Below are 21,589 nucleotides of genomic sequence, written 5' to 3'. Positions count from 1 at the left end.
ATTAAAGTTGGAATGTTGATGGGATATCAAACATTTCCCCATCATATTTCAATTATAATTGTCTTTGATCTGTTGTGTGGACAATGGAACGCATGGATAGTGTCATCACATGACTAAAACTGGTTGAAGAGGGGGGCCAATGTCTTATTAATTCTCAAAGGCAACCCAAGAAGGCAGCCTGGGACCAGATCCTCGGAAAGACAGCTCTCACACAGCAAAATAAAAGAGCCCTGTGTTATGGGCCAGGGTTTAGAGAACCCCAAAGTGTATCATGGAGTTCACCTGACCCACCACTTTTAATAGATTGTGGTATGGGGAGCACATGGCCGAATCTACAGGTGTGGTACAGCAGAAATGGAAACGTATTTTTTAAAGCAAAATAGTGTTTATTCTATGAACTCAAGTGCACCTTTTTAAAACATACAATGAACATCTTAGCAACCATGAATTCAAATACAACACCCAAAGAATACAACGCTAAGTTATCCTTTCAGCTTTCCTTTTTAACATCCATATGACTTATAAACAAAACCTTTATCAGAAGCACATCAGGTTAAAGTCACTGCTGAAAACATTTATAATTCTAAATTTACCAAATGATCAAGAGATAGTCTTTTGATGGCAGAGAGAACAGCAGTACCCCTGCTTGGTCTGGCTTCAGCTTCACCACTAAAAACTAAACTAAAATACACCCTACAGCCTGCTCAAAAACGAAAGTAAAAAGTTGACAGGCAGCCCAGCTCCACCCATTCTCTGACATCACTGCAGTAGTAAACACCCATTTCATAAAGGTACTCTCACAACAGATATTCATATACACACCCATTTGTAAACACCCATTTCATAAAGGTACTCTCACATGACACCTCCCCCAAGAAAAAAAAATAATCCATCAACTTCAAGATGGTTTCATTTTTCACCTCTTCACTATCCTTCAAGAAATGAACACAGTAAAAATACTTTTTCGTTTCAAATAACAACACATGCAAACAGGTATAATAATATAGTCAATTTTTTTTCATTCTTCTTCCTCCAATTGAAATCTTTCCTGATTGACAGTCTCTTTGAACAAGAAGGTCTCTGCACAATCCGTCCATTTCTCTACACCTCAACATTTCTCTTTAAAGTCAGATACTTTAGTTCAATCTGATCACAGAGTCCCTTGTAATTCTTCAGAACATGAGCATTGGTTGTCACAGCTTTCAGGCAGTCAAATGCCTATTGAAACTCCGCTGTCCATTGAAATTTCCGACGTTTCTTCAGCAAGTCCATCAGTGGAGCAATCACAAAACTTTTGCACAAATGTTCGATCAAATCCACTCATGTCAAGAAATTGCATTATGTCCCTTTGTCTTTTGGGTATTGAAAACACCTCAATAACTGTTTCACATCCCGTGTGACCATTCGACCTTGTCCAATTGTATGGGCAAGGAAAGTGACTTGGGCTTTTCCAAATTCACTTTAGGCTAGGTTTATCACCAAACCCTCCTCCTGAAGTCGATCGAATAACTCCATCAGATGTTTTAAATGTTCTTTCCAGGTCTGGCTGAAAATTACCAGATCGTTGATGTATACCGCACAATTGGGTAATTCCGAAACAACTTTGTTAGTTAATCATTGAAATATGGCTGGGGCGTTTTTCATGCCAAATGGCATAACTTTGAATTGGTATATACCATCTGGAGTCACAAAAGCTGAAATCTCCTTTGCCTTTTTGGATAATGGTACCTGCCAGTAACCTTTAAGTAAATCCACTTTGGAAATAAAAGCTGATTATCCCACTTTCTCAATGCGATCCTCCAAACGTAGGATAGGATAAGACTCCGTTCTTGTAACTGCATTAACCTTTCTATAGTTTACACAGAACCGTTGGGTACCATCTGGTTTTGGTACCATCACTATGGGTGAGCTCCATTGGCTCTAATCCACTTCAATTATGCCATTTTAAAGCATACTCTCAATCTCTATGTTAACTTGTGCCAATTTTAAAGGGTTCATATGGATGTTGTTTGATCGGAACAGCCTTTCCCACATCTACATCATGTATAGCATTTTAGTACATCCCAATTTATCTCTACAAATTTGCCCATGTGATGTCAATAACTCTTTCAGGTCAGTCCGTTTTTCCTCTGGAAGGTAACTCGACAATTTAATCCAATGTTTAAGAACAATTTCATTTTAAAATTTAATTTTAGGTATGTCAAATTCACAGTCATCTGGATTTGGTTTGTCACTTTGAGTTAGAATCATTAAAACCTTTTTCTCTCCTTCCCTTTCAAAGTACCTTTTAAGCATATTCACATGACACACTTGGTGAGTCTTCCTTCTATCTGGTGTTTTTACCACATAATTCACCTCACTTAATTTCCTTTCAATTTGATAAGGTCCACAAAACCTTGCTTTTAAAGATTCACCTCCCACTGGTAACAATACTAAAACTTTATCTCCATTGCCAAAACTACGACCTTTGGATTTCTTGTCCGCTACCCATTTCATCACATTTTGTGAAACTTTCAAATGTCATCCAGCCAATTCACCTGATCTATTTAATCGTTCCCAAAAATTTGACACGTAATCCAATAATGTAATTTCCGATTTCTCAGTCACCAATTTTTCCTTTATCAATTTAAGTGGTCCTCTTACCTCATGACCAAAAATTAGTTCAAACTGACTAAATTTGGTTGACTCATTAGGTGCATCCCTAATTGTAAACAGTATGAATGGAAGTCCTTTATCCTAATCCTCTGGATAATCTTGACAATAAGCCCTCAACATTGTCTTTAATGTCTGATATCACCTTTCTAACACTCCCTGCAATTCTGGATGGTATCAGTTGATTTAAATTGTTTTTTTCCCAAGCTATCCATAACTTCTTTGAATAACCTTGAGGTAAAATTTGATCCTTAATCCGAATGTATTTCTGTGGGTAGTCCATATGTAGTAAAGAATTTAAGTAACTCCTCCACAATCTTTTTAGCTGTAATATTACGTACTGGAATGACCTCTGGAAACCTAGTAAACATATCCGTTATAGTCAAAATATATTGATTCCCACTTTTTGTTTTAGGAAGCAGTCCTACACAATCAATTAGGACCTTCGTTAAAGGTTCCTTAAATGCTGAAATGGGTATTAAGGGCGCTGGTTTTATCACTGCTTGAGGTTTCCCTCTCACTTGACATGTGTGACATGATTGACAAATTTAACTACATCTTTATGTAGTCCAGGCCAATAAAAATATTTCTGGATTTTAGCTTGAGTTTTCCTTATTCCCAAATGATCTCCCACTGGGACCTCATGTGCAACTCGCAACACCTCCTTTCTATAGCCTACCGGCAATACTACTTGATGAACTTCTGCCCACTTTTCATCCGCCTGCATATGTAAAGGTTTCCATTTTCTCATCAAGTCATTACTTTTACGGTAATCACACTCTGGTATACACTCAGAGTCCTCTTCCGTATATGCTTTCTGATACATCCGTTTTATTTCTACAACTTTCTGTTGTAACTTCGCCAATTTTCCTGAACTAAAAATATCCACCTCATCCTCCACCTGTTCATATTCTTTTTCAACCATCTGATCAAAAATTGTTTCTGATAATTGCACTTCAACTTCATCTGCATTCTTTTATTTATCCTCTTGTATTAACCTGTGACTTTGCGACCTTGTTACTACACAATCCGGAAATATCCCAGGATATTCATCCTTCAACACTTCAGTAGTCTGATTTTTCACTGGCTTATCCACCACAGTAGGCATCACTCCCACCTGTGATCCAGCTATATCATTACCCAAGGTAAACTGTATTCCTGGACAAGATACTTTATCTATTACTCCTACTAGAACATCACCACTCTTCACTGGACTTTCCAACCTTACTTTATATAATTGAACACTACTCTTCTCACCCTGAATTCCATATATTACCATCTTTTCTAGCGAAATTCTTCCCAAACTACATAACTCCTGTAGCCACCTGGGTTGGCCACTTCCTCACACAAAATGGAAGAACGCAAAGATTACAGGGAAAAATGGACATTGGCAAAGAAATAAGGAGTCTGCGGAATCCCCTGTATTCTAGCTGCTACAGAAACCAGACAGAATTGTAACTAACGAGCTGCGCATATTAAGTGAGCGATTCACGGTGATTCCCAGGCACAATGGACACAACAGTTAACTGCAATTGAAACATTCTCTGGGAGGTCAGACATTCCGGCGCCAGTGGAGTCTAAGACAAAGGACACCAATAAGGTGTAAGGAACCGCCCGGTGATCGAGGAACGGCCCCGTTATTGGGGAAATTGAAATCAATCGATTGGGAAGAGACCCAATCGATTGCAGGTTTAGAGAGGGTCCGCCCAGAAGGAAGCGAAGCCCCTGGGACCTATAAAAGTCAGGTCCCAGGACTGATTCGTTCTTCTTGACCAGCCGGCTCTCCCAGCAGAACAGTTCTTTTACAGTAGAAGAACCTTTAGAAGGAGAGGCCTGGTCAGCAGCCGTCATACAATGCACGCTGCGACAGTAGACACTCCTGACCCCTTTAGTCCACACCAATTGGAAGCCTGCGGATCCAGGACAAAGCAAGAGGCCATTGTTCCCTGATCCGGCAGTTCCCTTATTCCAGATAAGTATTGGCCTGTTAGTGGTAGGATTAGCCTAGTCTTGTAGTTTTATATGCATAAGTAGTAGATAACTGTATTATAATAAGCGTGTCTTGTTTGAACTTACTAACTGTTGTATTGAGTTATTGGTCTGAGCTTCAACTTGAATCTTGTGACGGTATCTTAACGATACCTGGCGACTCTAGAGATAAAGAATAAAACAGAGCCAAATTGAGTGTAAAGCACACTCACCCAGAACGAGCAACATTTAGTGGCAGACTCTGACGGGACTCGACTAGAAGTGGCCCCCCCACTCCGAGAGAACCCAGAAATTTGAATCAGAAATCCAATTGGGAAAAGGAAAAACTACAAGTGTTCAAGTAGTTCAAATCAATCCTCATAATTTGGAAGTGTGTTTTTGCATGCGTAACTAACAGGGTTATAAGGTAAAACCGAGAGATTTTTGTTGCGACAAACTGTCGGGAGTTGATAATTCGGAAAATAGCGAAAGCCGTACCCGTATTTTATAGCACTGCCTTATTATCCCTTGTTCCAAATTTAAAAGAGCATAAGATAGGAGAAATGGCCATGCAGGCAATGGAATGCCTCACGAACCCAGAGCAGTTCGTGGTCGCAGCGACCAGCAGAGTAGGTCAGTGTCCCGTTTGGGAGCTGGAACTCAGGAAGTACCTCAAAGGGAAAGGATGGCCCCTTTGGAGTCAGTTTTGTTCGAATGAGGAGACAGGTCCCGGGAGTATAGGGCATACTTGGTGGGAGAACTTGTCTGAAATTCATAAGAAAGGTTTGAGTAAAGCACGTAAGCCGGTGGCAATTGTGTCCTGCTTGGCACAATTGCGAGGCACAGAGGAGGTCGTCAGGACGCTCCGAGCAGAGTTAGAGGAGAGAAATAGAATGAGCAAAGTGGATGTCAGCGACATCGAAAGAGAGAATTTAGAATTAAGGCAAAAGTTGGCAGATAAGGATAGAGAGGTGGATGATGCCAAGAGGGCACACTAGTCTTGTCTAACCCATCTGAGCAGCACCCAGGTACAATACGAAAAAGCCTTTCAGGATGTGCAGTGTGCAGTCTTGATAAGACAAGAATCAGAGAAGCCGGTAGAGACACTTAAAAAGCAGTGTAGGAACCTGAAGGCAGCTTTAAGGGCACTCCATTCTGCCACCACTGAGCAAAGGCAAAGCACAGTGGACCACGCTAAGTGTAGGAAGCAGATGGCAGAGCTGCAATCTCTGCTTTCTGTGCAGAATGGCTTCCAAGAAACCTTTGGAACACAATTAGAGGAAGAGAATGCACCAGATTGGCAGGAGTTAAGCGAGACAGCGCAGCGATATGTTCAGGGAACATGTGCGCTAGAAACGCAGCAGAAAAGGAAAGTGCCCCAACCCCCCACAGATCAGATAGCACCAGCACCAATGAACCCAGTCACCACCCAACGAAAAGCAATCGCAGACGGCGCACCCGAGATCACTTACACCACCCCCTTAACCGTGAATCAACTAAGGGACGCGTGTGAGAAAATCACCCCGTTCCTCCCCACTTCAGACCCCACCAATTCTTTGCAAGAGTTAAGCAACAGGCAACCATGTACGGCCTTGATGCACGAGAGCAGGTTGAGCTCACAGTTTTGAGTTTAGACTCATCAGTTGTAGCAGCCCTCCCCAACCCACAGAACGTTGGAGGAGGCACCCTCGAAGAAATGCAAACAGCTATTTTGGATGCGATAGGGTATAACAGAGGAGACCCAGTTGAAGGCCTAAACAATTGGAGGCAGGAAAAGACCGAGCACCCCACAGCATTGGCAGGAAGGCTGTGGATTCACTTCACTGCAGTTTTCGGTGAATTAGACCGCGCACATTTGACCCAAGATAACATGGTTAAATGGACCCGCACCCTTATCTCCCATGCCACAGAGGCAGGACAGAGCGTCTGTGCTAACTACGACCCCTCAGAGGAAACTCATAATGAGAAATGGCTTTTAAAAAGGTTGTCCCGCGCTTGGGAGCAATCAGTACAAGGCAAAACCGAATTTATAAAACCCGAGGAAGGACAGGCAGATGCAGACATGCATTCAGTTAAAACACATCAAAACCCCGCATGTGTAAATGAGGGAAGGAACAGCCCACAGCAGATCAAACCCCAGGGGTGTTATGATTGCAGACAATTAGGACACTACACACGAGAATATCAAACCCCCACAAAACGGCAACAGAATCAGCCCACCAATGCTCCCCGAAGCAGCAACGAAACCAACAGCCCGACCCCCCACTCAGGGAGCAATACCCAAGGGAACAATGCACCAGAGTGCCTGCTCCCCCTTATGTGCCTCAGGGGTCATGTTACAACTGTAGGCAGCCAGGACACTTCTCCCGAGATTGCAGGAGACCCCCACCACCAGCTAGACCCGCCCCCAGATATGAAAGAGAACACCACCCACAGCAGCTACAAGGTCCCAGCTGCCCCATGCAAACTATGAGTGCTTACCCACCACTTTTCATGGCAGGGATACCTCAGCAATGCCAATTCATTTTTGTTTCTCTCCTCCTTCCTCTCTTCTTCGGTCACACTACACTGACTCCATATGCTAGTTACACCCCAGCCAAATGTGATTTACGGTATCCTTCGTTCTGATGGAACCTGTACGATATTCATTGCATGTTTGTTTGTATGTGTTTGTTAAATGTTCAGTGTTTAAATTTAAACAGCTTTTCACAGCCCCACGCCACCACTTCTGGAACATGCAGTATGTTTGTTTCATGTTTGTTTGTTTCATGTTTGTTTTTGGATCAGTTCAGAACGACTAAGAGGATTGGCCACAAGACTTTCAGCTGAAAAGTTTGTGACCACCTCACATTCCGTCACTGTTCTACTGTAGTGAAGATGTTTTGTTCCCGAGACCATTTCATAACTGCCCTTCTGATTCGACGGAAGTCTTATCAGCAGATATCTCAGAGAACTTGCAAGACGCCAAATCAGCTGGAATGTCTGAAGCCCAGCTAAAGGCTTCTCCCTTGAATCCACTGGGAGCTCCCTAGCTCCAGTTTCATAACTGCTCTTCTGTTTGGAGGACAGAAGAGGCAACCCCCATGATGACTACATTCTTTCCCGTTCGTTTCAGGTCGCTCAGGCAGTGGAGAAATGGCATTGAGGACCCGCCCTGTCTGAGGACCACCCCACTGGCCAGCTAAGCTCGGATACAGCACAGCACGCCCTACCAGGGGATCCCATCCAAATCTTACCCGTCGCGGCCCATACGCAACTCATTCGATCATCTTATTTCTAAAAAGTTTGTTTTTGTTTCCTTTGTTTTAGGTAGCCCTTTGGTTGCTACTCCAAATGCTATTTACATCCAGAAACAAAGCCTGCGAGACGGCTCGCAGTGGTACAGTGTTTGAGTATATGCCTGGCCCTAAATTCGTTTGAAAAAAAAATGAGGGGAGTCACAGGGAGTGACTTGACCAATCATAAAGGGAAAATTGGCACAAGAGGACAGACATACTATCATTCGAGGTATTAAGCAGAACACTAACGGATACTATGCTTGATCCCCTAGCTTTCGGACGTTCGAAGGAGGGACCAAAGCAGGACCAGAGCAAGATCACAGCAAGAAAAGAGAACAGAAGGAAGAGATGAGAGAAGGAAAATGACAGCCGCGACTATATTTTTCTTCATCACTTTTGTATATTTGCGCTCGGAAGCGAACCCCCTTACCCCCACCCCGGACGTTAATGTTTCCCAGACACAGACCACTCCAAGCCCAGTAGACGGCAACAGTACCCCGACCTGATGTACCAGATTCATAACTTGGTGCTCCTTGTCATATGTCGTAGAATCGCTTTCGGCACTGGCGATTGTCTGCATCCTACTTCAGACCCTTCGGATGAGGAAATAGCGAAGGAGAGCCTACCGCTTTCGTACCTCGACGGTATATAGGATGAGATCCCCTATCTTCGGTTTCCATCAGTCCCCCGAACCTCTTGAAATGTGAATAAAGGATTTTCTTTTCGTTTTGCCATGCCATGTAAATAAAAGAATGTTTTAAATGTTTTGTACCTCTGAGCTCGACTGCCAAGTTAGAGAAATGTGCCATGAATGCTGCTATAAGTTTGTATTGATAGGAAGTCTAGAATGATTGCATGTAAGTGAGTGTAGTTTATTTAAGAATAGTTAGAGATTCCCGTTGTGATTTTGGTAATGCATGTCCCCTATGACATAGCACCAAATAGAGATTGTGGTTAAAACTTTTCTGCATAGTTGAGGAAAGTGCAGAGGCCATGGAACTCGCTGAGGTCAGGGAACAGAGACACTGTACTTAGGTGATCCTTCACGCTTTCTGTTAGGATCACAATGAGGGAGTGTAGCCACCTGGGTTGTCCACTTCCTCACACAAAATGGAAGAACGCAAAGATTACAGGGAAAAATGGACATTGGCAAAGAAACAAGCAGTCTGCAGAATCCCCTGTATTCTAGCTGCTACAGAAACCAGACAGAATTGTAACTAACGAGCTGCGCATATTAAGTGAGCGATTCCCGGTGATTCCCAGGCACAATGGACACAACAGTTAACTGCAATTGAAACATTCTATGGGAGGTCAGACATTCCGGCGCCAGTGGAGTCTGAGACAAAGGACACCAATAAGGTGTAAGGAACCGCCCGGTGATCGAGGAACGGCCCCGTTATTGGGGAAATTCAAATCAATTGATTGGGAAGAGACCCAATCGATTGCAGGTTTAGAGAGGGTCCGCCCAGAAGGAAGCAAAGCCCCTGGGACCTATAAAAGTCAGGGCCCAGGACTGATTCATTCTTCTTGACCAGCCAGCCCTCCCACAGAACACCTTTGCAGTAGAAGAACCTTGAGAAGGAGAGGCCTGGTCAGCAGCCGCCATTAAGTAAGTGTCATACAACGCACGCTACGAGAGTAGACACTCCTGACCTCTTTAGTCCACACTAACTGGAAGCCTGCGGATCCAGGACAAAGAAAGAGGCCATTGTTCCCTGATCCGGCATTTCCCTTATTCCAGATAAGTATTGGCCTGTTAGTGGTAAGATTAGCCTAGTCTTGTAGTTTTATATGCATAAGTAGTAGATAACTGTACTATAATAAACGTGTCTTGTTTGAACTTACTAACTGGTGTATTGAGTTATTGGTCTGAGCTTGAACTTGAATCTTGTGTCGGTATCTTAACGATACCTGGCAACTCTAGAGCTAAGGAATAAAACAGAGCCAAACTGAGTAAATCACACTCACCCAGAATGAACAACACTCCTTATCACTTACCATTAATGATTGACTAGCTCCCGTATCTCTTAAAATTGTGACTTCTTTACCTGCTCCTCCTGATACACATGAGTAAACTTTACCTACACAAATACGGGGCCGCGCTCCTAGCCCCGCCTGGGGGGGGGGGGGGGGAGAATCGGCCCCGGAAGTGGCCGTGAAGGCTGCCATGGGTCACGGCCTGTCCCACGGCAGCCTTTACGATTCTCCGCATTTGCGGAGAATCCCCCAATGTTTGTTCGGTAGCATGGTAGCACGGTAGCATGGTGGTTAGCATAAATGCTTCACAGCTCCAGGGTCCCAGGTTCGATTCCCGGCTGGGTCACTGTCTATGTGGAGTCTGCACGTCCTCCCCGTGTGTGCGTGGGTTTCCTCCGGGTGCTCCGGTTTCCTCCCACAGTCCAAAGATGTGCGGGTTAGGTGGATTGGCCATGCTAAATTGCCCGTAGTGTAAGGTTAATGGGGGGATTGTTGGGTTACGGGTATAGGGTGGATACGTGGGTTTGAGTAGGGTGATCATTGCTCGGCACAACATCGAGGGCCAAAGGGCCTGTTCTGTGCTGTACTGCTCTATTCTTCTATGAACTCAAGTTAACCTTACAATGAACATACAATGAACATCTTAGCAACCATGAATTCAAATACAACCCCCAAAGAATACAACGCTAAGTAATCCTTTAAGCTTTCCTTTTTAACATCCATATGGCTTATAAACAAAACCTTTATCAGAAGCACATCAGGTTAAAGTCACTACTGAAAACATTTATAATTCTTTTGATGCCAGAGATAAGAGCAGTACACCTGCTTGGCGGGGGGGGGGGGGGGGGGGGGGGGGGGTAGCCACAGTGGCCTGCCTGCGATCGGGGCCATCGGCGGGTTGACTGGTTCCGTGGGGCCTATATTCCTCCTCTCCGGGCCCTGTAGGGCTCCACCATATTGCCCGGGGCCGGCGCGGAGAAGGGAACCCCCCGGTCATGCGCAGACACACGCTGGCCGTTCTGCGTGGAATGACGCAGGCTGTTCCGCGCCGGCTGGAGCTGCGGGAACCACTCCAGCGCCAACCTAGCCCCCTAGGAAGGGGAGAATTCCTCACTTTCGGGGGCTGTTGACACTGGAATGGTTGGTGCTGGTTTTCACGCCGGCGTGGGGACATAGATTCATTATCAGAGATCCCGCCCCCTCTTTTCTCATGTGTTTGGGGACTGGGTTGCATTTACATTTCAGATGTTGTGAAAATCAACATTTTGCCTTTCCTGTGTTTTAAACTTGCTAGTCTGTTCTTTAAAAACCCAACACTCAAATGGTTCAAACAGTTCTTCCCAAAAATATATCATATTGTGGTTAGCCAAGAGGCGAGAAAGGGTAAGCTTTTGCTACGTCTCTCCCTGGGACACTGACCACCGCCCCAATCACTTGTTACACCCCCCCCCCCCCCCCCCCACCCACTCATGGTATGAGCAGACTCCACCCACCGGCATTGTGCGTGCACCCCACCCTGCTCCACATGCCAGCACCCATACCGCTCGCCATGGCCACATAAGGGTATGTTTAGCACAGGGCTAATTCGTTGGCTTTGAAAGCAGACCAAGCAGGCCAGCAGCATGGTCCGATTCCCGTAACAGCCTCCCCAAACAGGCGCCGGAATGTGGCTTTTCACAGTAACTTCATTTGAAGCCGACTCGTGACAATAAGCGATTTTCATTTCATTTTTCATTTCATAAGCCACAAGTGCCCACCCCCTGTACCCCTGTACTGCCCGCATCTGACTGCCTAACGATGTGCACTTTCTGTCTCCCACCACCACCCCCCCCCCCCCCACCCCCCAGGAAAAGATGTTGCATAGCTGGAGACAGAGAGAGAGAGAGAGACCGGAACAAGTCGACCGTACCTGCGGCCCCTCGCCGCTGTGCAATGGCGAGCAATGGACCTTGTCGGTGGTCAACTGGACATTGCAGTGGCACTCCAGAACTTTGCCCAGTTCCAATGTGTTATGGCTGAGGCCGCCTTCGGCATTGCCCGGGCTGTGGCTGGCCTGTGAGCGGAGGGCTTTGTGTGGTGCAGGATTTCTGGGTTCGGCTCTGAAGGAAAGTTATATTGCGAGTGAGATATTGGAATTGGATTGAGTCGACCTCCATGCCTTAGATGCCTAGCTCAAGGCTCACTGGATCAATACATTCCCATGTCCCTGACACCTTGAAAGTTCCGATTGTCCCCGTCAAATTCATCATCCTGTGCATTTCCAGGCTCATCCGCCGACTCATCACTGGAGTTATCCTCCCTGGCCGTGGTAAATTCTGGCCCAGTATTTCTAAAATTGGTGGCTAAACTGCAATACCAGTTTTACGCTCAGGTATTCAAGTTCAGGTGAAACAGGTAGAAAATCAGGAATAATTTGAGCAGGGTGTACAAGTCTAATTTACTTCCCAACAGGATCAGAGTAATGCGATTAAGGGGAGAATAGGTTCTGACTCCGAAATGGCGGCAGGCACCAATTTGACTCCAAATTGCAATTCTCCAGGATGGCATGGTAGCACAGTGGTTAGCACTGCTGTCTACAGCACTGAGGACACAGGTTTGATCCTGGCCCCGGGCCGCTGCCTGTGTGGAGTTTGCACATTCTCCCCGTGTTGGCGTGGGTCTCACCCCCACAACTCAAAGGTGGATTGCCCGCGGTAAATTGCCCCTTAATTGGAAAAACAATACTTGGTGCTCAAATTTTTTTTAAAAATTCACAATTTTCCATCACCTCAACAGCGGTGGCAAAGCAGTCCAGAACGCACGTACAGTAGACACCGTTTTCACATCATTAGCGGGCACTACCCGGTATTCTCCGGGGCCTCCACAATCTCAGATTCCGATGGCCTGAGTTCCCGATGGCATCGTGAAACTGACGTCGTAGCTGATGAGGGAGAGAGAGAGGAGGTTGCACACAGAGAGGAGCGACTGTAGGCTGCCAGGCGGACACTGGCTGGAGTTGGGAGAGGGCGGGGCCCTGCCAGCGCCGGGGGTGATGAGGGAATGGGCCGAATGGCTGGGGTGGCCCTGCACAGGACTGGGGCGGTGTCCAGTCAGGGACTGCCATTGCTGTGGCCTGCTAGGCAGCCAACTTGCTGCACACCCCACTGACCACCCACCTTGGCCATTGGTTCTGCAGAGAGACATTAGCCATATGGGTGCCCCCACAACCCACCCCCTGCACCCCACCCTCTGTCATACCCCCTTCCCCCAACCAGCTGCCACCCACTAGTGTGGCATCAGGTGGCCCACTCAGGGCCATGGCCACTGTAGCCCCTAGAGGAGGCACGAGCAGGAGCCACGGAACATACTACTGTCATGGGGATCAGGGGTTATGGGGAGAAGGCAGGAGAAAGGAGATGAGAAAATATCAGCCATGATTGAATGGCGGAGCAGACTCAATGGGCCAAGTGGCCTAACTCTGCTCCTATGTCTTGTGGTCTTATGGTCTTATGGGCAGTGGCAGCTGACGGTACCCTGGAATCAGTGACGGGCACCAGGGCCCTACGGTGCGGGGTAACAATGGGGCCAGGAGTGCAGGAGCACATGCAGGAGCAGACCGCAGTGCCAACTGGGGCCACCAAGTAGCCGGTTGGACCTGGTTAGGCATGGGGGTACGCACCATGCTAACATGTCGGACTTTCACCACCTGCAGACAATTGGAATTCAACCAGCAATAGTGGCCTTCCTGCTAGCCACCGCAACCTTGGAGGATGCCCTGTGGCTGGAGTATCTGGCTCTGTTCGAGGAGGAGGAGGAAGCTGCAGCAACGAAGTGTGCTCCAGAGGAATAGGAGCAGCTGCCTACGATGGAGAGCTAGCCGCCCAATAGGCTGGAGGAGGTGCCAAGGAGGCACCACATGAGGCCTCGTGTGTACCAGCAGCGCCTCGCATTTGCGGACTTGCGGGACTGGGCATGCCGTTGAAGACTCTGGCTGAGCAGGGCGACAGTGCAATGTATCTGCCAGATTATCATAGAATTATAGAATTTACAGTGCAGAAGGAGGCCATTCAGCCCATCGCGTCTGCAGCGGCCCCTGTAAAGAGCACCCTACCCAAGGTCAACACCTCCACCCTATCCCCATAACCCAGTAGCCCCACCCAACACTAAGGGCAATTTTGGACACTAACGGCAATTTATCATGGCCAATCCACCTAACCTGCACATCTTTGGACTGTGGGAGGAAACCGGAGCACCCGGAGGAAACCCACGCACACACGGGGAGGATGTGCAGACTCCGCACAGATAGTGATCCAAGCCGGAATCGAACCTGGGGCCCTGGAGCTGTGAAGCAATTGTGCTATCCATAATGCTACCGTGCTGCCCCACCTGGCACACTTGGCACTGCATGACATATAGGAGAGGACACCCACTCCCGGTAGCCATCAAGGTGATGGTTGCTCTGACAGTTTACGCTGAGTGGGGACCTGTCCGGGATCTCACAGACCTCGGTGCACAGGTGCATCCGTGCCCTCACGGAGGCCCTACATTCGCTGCCATTGCCGTTTTCCCCGACCAGGGGCTGGTCGGGATGAATGAGCCCCTCCAAGCACCTGGCGATGACAGGCCGCTCAACACAAACCAAAAGGGGTTCGATTCGATGAATGTGCAGCTCAAATTTGACCATCAGCTGCGCATCATGCGCCTGATACCCGGGCAGTCTGCACGACGCCTTGATCCTGGCATACTCAACCATTCATGTTCAAGACTCCTTGCCCCCCCCCCCACCCCCCCACCCCGGCTGGGCTAATGACATCTTTCTGGAGGCCATAGACCCTCGCAGACACCCGCAACAAGGAGTGAGGTCCAGAGTGGTGTGGTGGGGTGGTGAGATTGAGTGTCATTTGGGATGGGGTGTTGACACATGTGTCATTGGGAACCACAACTCAGTGGGGTCTCACTTCCTTGCACACGACCGACCTCCACCCCGGTGATCACCCTTTCCTCCGGACCACCAACCACATCCGGGTCCCTCTGCTCCTCCCCGGTCAGGGGTCATAGGTCGGATGGCCCCCCCCCTCCAATTATCTCCCGCTCTCTGCGGATATGAGTGGCCTTCTCCTTGGGGGGGGTGGGGGGAGCAGAAGATGACAGTGTTCGACAGTCCGAAGCATGGACGCCAGGGGATGGCAAGCTGGTGGCTTCAGTAACCATGGCACTTGGCCATGGGAGCTGGTATGGGTGCCAGCATATGGTGCAGGGTAGGTTTTCGGCCCCCCTCCACATCATGGGGGATGGGGGTTAGGTTATGGGTGTGTGGGACCGCAGTTGGTGCCGGGGCACCGTGCTACCTTCTCACACTGGCCGCCCTGAGGAGGTCATGCAGTTATTTCCGGCACTGCTGGCTGGTCCAGACATTGTTGCTGATGGCGCTGACCGCCTCTGCCACCTGCACCCAGGAATGTGGGGTGGCAAATTGTGGCAGCTGGCAGCCTCCTTCCCGGGCCGGGGTAACAGGTCAACCAGCTCTCCTCCACCATGTCCAGGAGGGTCTCCAGCTCCGTGTCGGTGAATCTTGAGGCCGCTCTCCTCGCTACCACAGAGAGGTACGTGAGAAAATGTAGGGGAAAATCCCATGAAGGGTTAACAGCAGCTGCAAAAGAAGGTTTTGAAATGCAGATAGCCTTTGTCAAACAGGCGTTAAGAAAATAGCTTGTGACTGCTCAAGCTGTAAAACTGATGCATGTCTTTCAAGTCAAAGCAGATTGAACTTTTAGTTATATGGAAAAAACAATATTTTGCACCTTCTTTGAAGTTAATTATTTTAGTAAGCAGCTAAAAAAGAATTGCCAGGATCTTCAGTTGAATTGGGTGACAAATGTTAAGGTGTGAAATCCTGCTGACACCAGTTGAATATGGGAAGCTGGAGACAACATGTCCACGAGAACACAGGTTAGCCCCAAATCGGAGTCAGAGTTCTGACAAGCTAAGGGCACTATTTGGCAACAATGCAACTTTAACAGTGACAGAAACCAGATGTAACATCCCTCTAGGATCAAAGCACTTTTGAACATCACAAGGGAAAAAATATAATCAGAGTTCGATGAGCTAAAGTCATGCTCAACATGAATACATAGTCATGTTAGAAGTAATTAAGATTAAAGGTACCTTGAACAATCAAGAGCAAAATAAAGTTACTTTGCGATAATGTCATATAAACTTAATAATTGCCAGAAGGCGAATATAAACCCTAAATCTGGGACAGCCAGCAGAGTCAGCTCTCATAGCTGCCCTCGGTCATGGGAAGGATAGAACACAGAAACCGTGCAGAACAACAAATCCATCAGGAGAAAACCAAAAGATAAAGAGGAAAGATTGTCAAGGTAGACCTGACAGTCTTTTCAGCCAACCAGAAGAATCCAGAGGCAAGATATTTTTACTTTTCTGTAAAGACAGTGATTGCATCTTTTAAAACAAAAAAAATATAATAATAAAATAACTTAAAAGTTTTATCTCACCATCAACCAGGAAACACAGAGGTGAGTGTACCAGTCAACATTCTTGTCACAGGAGTGATCCTCCTCAGCTGAAGAGGGCTTAGAGACAACCCACAGGCAGGCATGAGCACTAAGGAGCACTAAAAACAGCAGTAAGGAGCCAAATACCATGTTCGTTCACCCACAAGAAAGGATCGAGTAATAGTAACCATAGATCAATGCAACAGCCAAACCTACCAGGTGTGGGTCAATATTAAACAATGAAAGAAAAGAATGAAAGCATACCCAAATGCAAATTCAACCGTCAAGCCAACAACAAGAGCCAACAACAAGCCAACAACAAGAACCAACAGAGCTGACTACTGTCCTGACAGAACAGTGACTGAGGTGTGGAAGGGTTATGAGGTCTGCAGACTGCCTAAATCTCTAACTGCGAGGACTTAAATGTGGGAGATGGGTTGGTGATAATGTTGTTCATGTTGATACTGCAATCAATAACATTAAGATTGTAACAATAAGGTAAGTGCATCAGACTTATAACAATGGAAGACTTGAAGTAAACTAATGTAACTCTACATTGATGGGACAAAGCTTTGGGGTCCGGTATATTCAGGGTTAATGTGGGACCAAATACAGGTCCGCCCACATGGTGATGCAAAAAGGCACATGACCCAGACCAAGGGTCAGTGTGATGTTGGCCAGCCAGGGATGTGCTGAGGTCTGGACACGGAGATAGCCTCTGCCCAATACTGTATATTTGTTTAAAATTACAAGTAGTTAATAAAGGCTGTTAACATGTAGAAGACTAGGAAGACTACGTTAACAGACACTGTCAACCAAATTCATTACAACAATAATGATATAGTTAGATACTTATGACATAGTGCTCGGGGGCAAAACAAAAATTTCTGCAAGAACAAAATAATCACCATATTTGCTGTCAGATTAGAGTATTCCACTCCAAAGCTTGATTTGCATGTATTTAATTCACTCAAAAGCCGGAAGGTGTGATAAAAATGTATTTTCACCATAAGAAAAGCGACTAGTTACGTGATTTTAATTGGAATTTACAGGGTAGACATACCAACTCCCATCGCCAATGATTTTTCAGCCAATATGGGTCGTGTCTGAAGAAAGTTCAGCAGGCACCTGCTGTGCTGTATCTGCCTCCTCCAACTTTCCAGAAACCAGAGCAAAGATTTTAAATGTGCCCACCCCTATGTCGCCAGGTGCCTGAACTTAATATTTAAAAAGAGAAATATGGTCCCACCGTTTGCTTTGTTTGAATGTTGGTGCAATTGGCCAGGGCTGTCTGTTAGCCCCAGGCACCTACATTCATGTGTCCACTGAGAGGCTGTTAGACTCCAAACCCCAGTGCGTGCCAAAGTATTGTCACTTCAACAAAGTCCTGCCTTTTAATTGTTTGCATAAGCGATCGCACATCCTTTTGTGAGCCTGTTGCTGAAGCAAAGAAAAATGCTACAGGAGTAAGCTTCTCTCTATGAATAAATCTGTTTCAAAAACCAAGACAAGCCTTGGTTGAGTCTTATGCTTCCCATCTCTCGTTCTGAACTGCAAAGGTGCTGTCACTTCTTCTCATGGTGCCATTCTTAATGATGAATCTTAAAAACATATAAATAAGTCATGAATTTGATCGTTTCAGTTTTAATAAAATTACCAGTTTTATCACAAACAGGTGGAATGCAAAGCTGTTGAGTGTTCCATGATCTAACTGACCTTTGGATGCTCTGCAGTCTGACTTCACTGAATACCTTTTTAACCATATACAATTTCTATTTCATTCGACAATCATTAGTTTCACACAGCAAGCAGCCATTTACATTCTGCAGAGACAATTGCACGTTATTTTCCCTTCAGATGAAGGATTCTCCTCTCCACCTCCACAGCTTTTCTGTAGATAATTTCACAAGATATATTCTATTAATTTTGAAAGGGATAAATTAACTTGCAGCAAGGAAAATGAGTTGAATTATAATGCATCTGCTGAAGGAAGGCTATTAAAAAGGCAGGAAAAGCATCAAGTTGAAGTCTAGAAGGACATTTGAAAGAAGGATGAAAAATGGCTTTGAAAAAGGCCGATTAAAGAAAATTAACAGATGTTGTTGGGCAAAGTTGTGGTCTCAAATAAACAAAAAATACATTACAGGTTAATTTATTAGTTAGCAACCATATTTTCAGAAAACATCTGCTTATTTCAGAATTAACAAGGGCAAGCCAATCATAGATCATGCCAGGGTACTTGGCACACATGCCTGCGACAATGACATTGTATAAGATACCATCTGCACATTAATAAAAATAAGTCTTTTATGCCTATACATGAAGCAAATGGAAACATTTATGAGCACAGTTAATTAAAACTTAAAACATCAGAGAAATCTGAAATAGCAAGGATGCCTCTTCGGTTGTCCTCTGCTGTCAAAACGTTTGGATACATTTTCATCTTTCGTGATCACAGCAAGGCGGTGGTTACTTGAGAAATTACTCTGGATGCTGGTGAATAATTTACACAGATGAGTTACGGGTGGAGCTTCAAAAGGAGCCAATGGCACAGAAGGTGATAATAGAGGTCATTGGATCTGGGATAATAATTACAAAGAACAAGAAAAGTATAGCACAGGAACAGGCCCTTTGGCCCTCCAAGCCTGCGCCGGCCATGTTGCCTGTCTAAACTAAAATCTTCTACACTTCCGGGGTCCGTATCTCTCTATTCCCATCCTATTCATGGATTTGTCAAGATGCCCCTTAAATGTCACTATCGTCCCTGCTTCCACCACCTCCTCAGGCACCCACTACCCTCTGTGTAAAAAACTTGCCTCGTACATCTCCTCTAAACCTTGCCCCTCGCACCTTAAACCTATGCCCCCTAGTAATTGACCCCTCTACCCTGGGGAAAAGTCTCTGACTATCCACTCTGTATATGCTGCTCATAATTTTGTAGACCTCTATCAGGTCGCCCCTCAACATCCGTCGTTCCAGTGAGAACAAATCGAGTTTCTTCAACCTCTCCTTAAGACCCATTATTAAGATCCATATGCTCTACCATTGAAACAGAATTACTTCATTTAAATCCGTACACATGAATGGTCAGACCAGTTGTGTTTTAGGAGCCCTTGTTGCTTTCCTGAAGCCTTGGAAGCGGTTTCCTCTCACTGTCAGTGTGGCTGGAGAAGCAACAACATGTAGTGATACAGTAACAAAGTGTCCCAAGGTGCTTTACGCCATCGCTAGCGAGTTTCAACTTATGATTGAAGCAGCTCATGGGAGGAAAGAAAAGCTGTCAAACACAGAGAGGTACAGACAGAGGGTGAAATACTGAAATACAGAGACAGAAGGATCAATTTTAACCCCACCTGCCATTGAAGACATGTGAAAATTTTTTAATGTACTGCACATGGATTGCACCATTCATTGACGCCCACAGACAAGGGTTACGGCGGACAGACAGAAAAGTGGAATTGAGACCGCAATAAGGTCAGTCATGATCTTATCGAATGGTGAAGTGGGCTCAAGTGCCGAATGGACTATTCTTCTCCCTAAGTCCTATGAACTGAACAAACTATGCACAGCACTGACAAGCTAGGGAGCAGTGCCAACAAGGCAGGTTGTCATCTTCTTCAGGTTTCATTGTGGGCCAGGAGAAGCTCCTCTGGAACCTCACAAGCAAACTCGGGCCTTACCTGCTCTTTTCTAATCACAATTCTCAGCTGGAGCACATTCAAAAGGGCTTACTTTAGTGGCCTTTCTCCTCAGAATAAAATACCAGTGGGATGCATGCAATGATGTCAGATGCAAGTTCTAGAGATGAAGCCCCTTCCCTGGAGCAAGCTCTGATGGGAAGAGGGCTGCTTCAATCCCGTGACCTTTTTGCAATACTCATCATGCAGATTATACATAGGGGTAACACTAGAATGGATTAAATAAAGGTAGCTTTAGACATCCGGGAGTTGCAGAGTGTTAGGAAAGAATACATTGGGTGTGAGAGTTTTGAATTTTATTGCATTGAATTACCTGAAGAATGTGCATTTACATTGTGCTTTGTTATTTATACAGTCAAGAAGCAGTGAATTGCTGGGCATTCTAGTAAAAGTACTCCTTTTAAAAACCTCAGTCACTCTCTGCTAGGACATGTGTCTTGTCATGTTTTTCTGATGTTATTTAGGCCACACTTAGTGAGGATGTATGGAAGCAAGAGGTAGCGTGTCATTCTTCTTAATCAGATCCTTACAATTGAGGATGACTTACTTCCACTCTGGTTTGATGAGTTCTAACGATAAGTTTGATGCTCAGTCTGTAGACTCTGCCACATGCAGGAAATGTGGTGCTTCAATGGTTGGATAGATGGATTGTTTGGAAGTTTGTGCACTGCCTCCATGCTTCAATTTCCTCTCTGGACATCCCCGACAATGTCACTCGATGTGTTCAGTGCCTTCCCGGATGAACTTTCTCCATGTTGGGAATCCCAAACTGGGAATGCTAATGATGCATTTTCTGCCCTGAATGGGCCAAGGAGGGCTAAAGTGTAAATGTGGTAGGAAATTCTCCCTTCCACATTCTCACACAGAATCTGTAAATTTGTGGTGGATGCGGCTCGCCAGTGACTGTCGGTGGGATCTTCCGCTTTTGCATGACTCACCAAGGAGAACCTACAGCGGGGCAAACTTCGGAAGGCCGAATATCCTCCCAGTAGGAAGGGCCAGAAAATCAAGCCACGTTGTGGGAATTATTTCTATTCCAGACATTGGCTCGGAGTTAACACTTCCATTCACGTCGGGCAGGTTTGGTGACGGGAGCGAAAAATATCACAAGAAGACCAAAGTTGTCTTCCACGGCAATGTCAAACCATAAAGCGATTGTTCCCTCCCTCTGTCAGTGACGGGCAGTGTTTCCCTATGTTCAACCAAGGGAACCTCATTATAATAAATTAACCGGAATCAGCCCCCCCCCACACCAAGTAATCCATCCACAGAAGCGTGGAGTTAGAGCAACGAGAAGCACAACTGATCTCAGAAAGCATGCACCGGACGAGCTTCCAGGGGAGCTCAGAGGGGAGTGCAGCACTCAGCAGGGAGGCCAAGTGCCTGGGTAGCGTCCAGATAGAGCCAGGGTAGTGCCAGCTGGATGCCAGGCTACTGAGAGGTTGGCTTGATACTAGCTTTCTGCCAGTGTGGTGCCAGTGGAATTGGGGGTGTCAGGGAGTGCCAGGGGGCCACCTGGGTG

General features: G+C 46.1%; 1 long non-coding RNA gene across 1 annotated transcript in view; it reads right to left on the bottom strand.

The window, feature by feature from the left end:
* Positions 1-17,997: 17,997 nt before the first annotated feature.
* LOC119975420 overlaps positions 17,998-21,589 on the bottom strand; it is a 27,558-nt gene continuing 23,966 nt past the window's right edge. The window contains exon 2 of the long non-coding RNA XR_005462761.1: positions 17,998-18,862. This is a non-coding gene — a long non-coding RNA (uncharacterized LOC119975420). The remainder of the gene's footprint in view (positions 18,863-21,589) is intronic.

The sequence above is a fragment of the Scyliorhinus canicula genome, chromosome 13 (genome assembly GCF_902713615.1).
Source record: "Scyliorhinus canicula chromosome 13, sScyCan1.1, whole genome shotgun sequence".
Lineage (NCBI taxonomy): Eukaryota > Metazoa > Chordata > Chondrichthyes > Carcharhiniformes > Scyliorhinidae > Scyliorhinus > Scyliorhinus canicula.
Note: the sequence above shows the minus strand (reverse complement) of the source record. Positions and strands in the feature narration are given on the sequence as shown.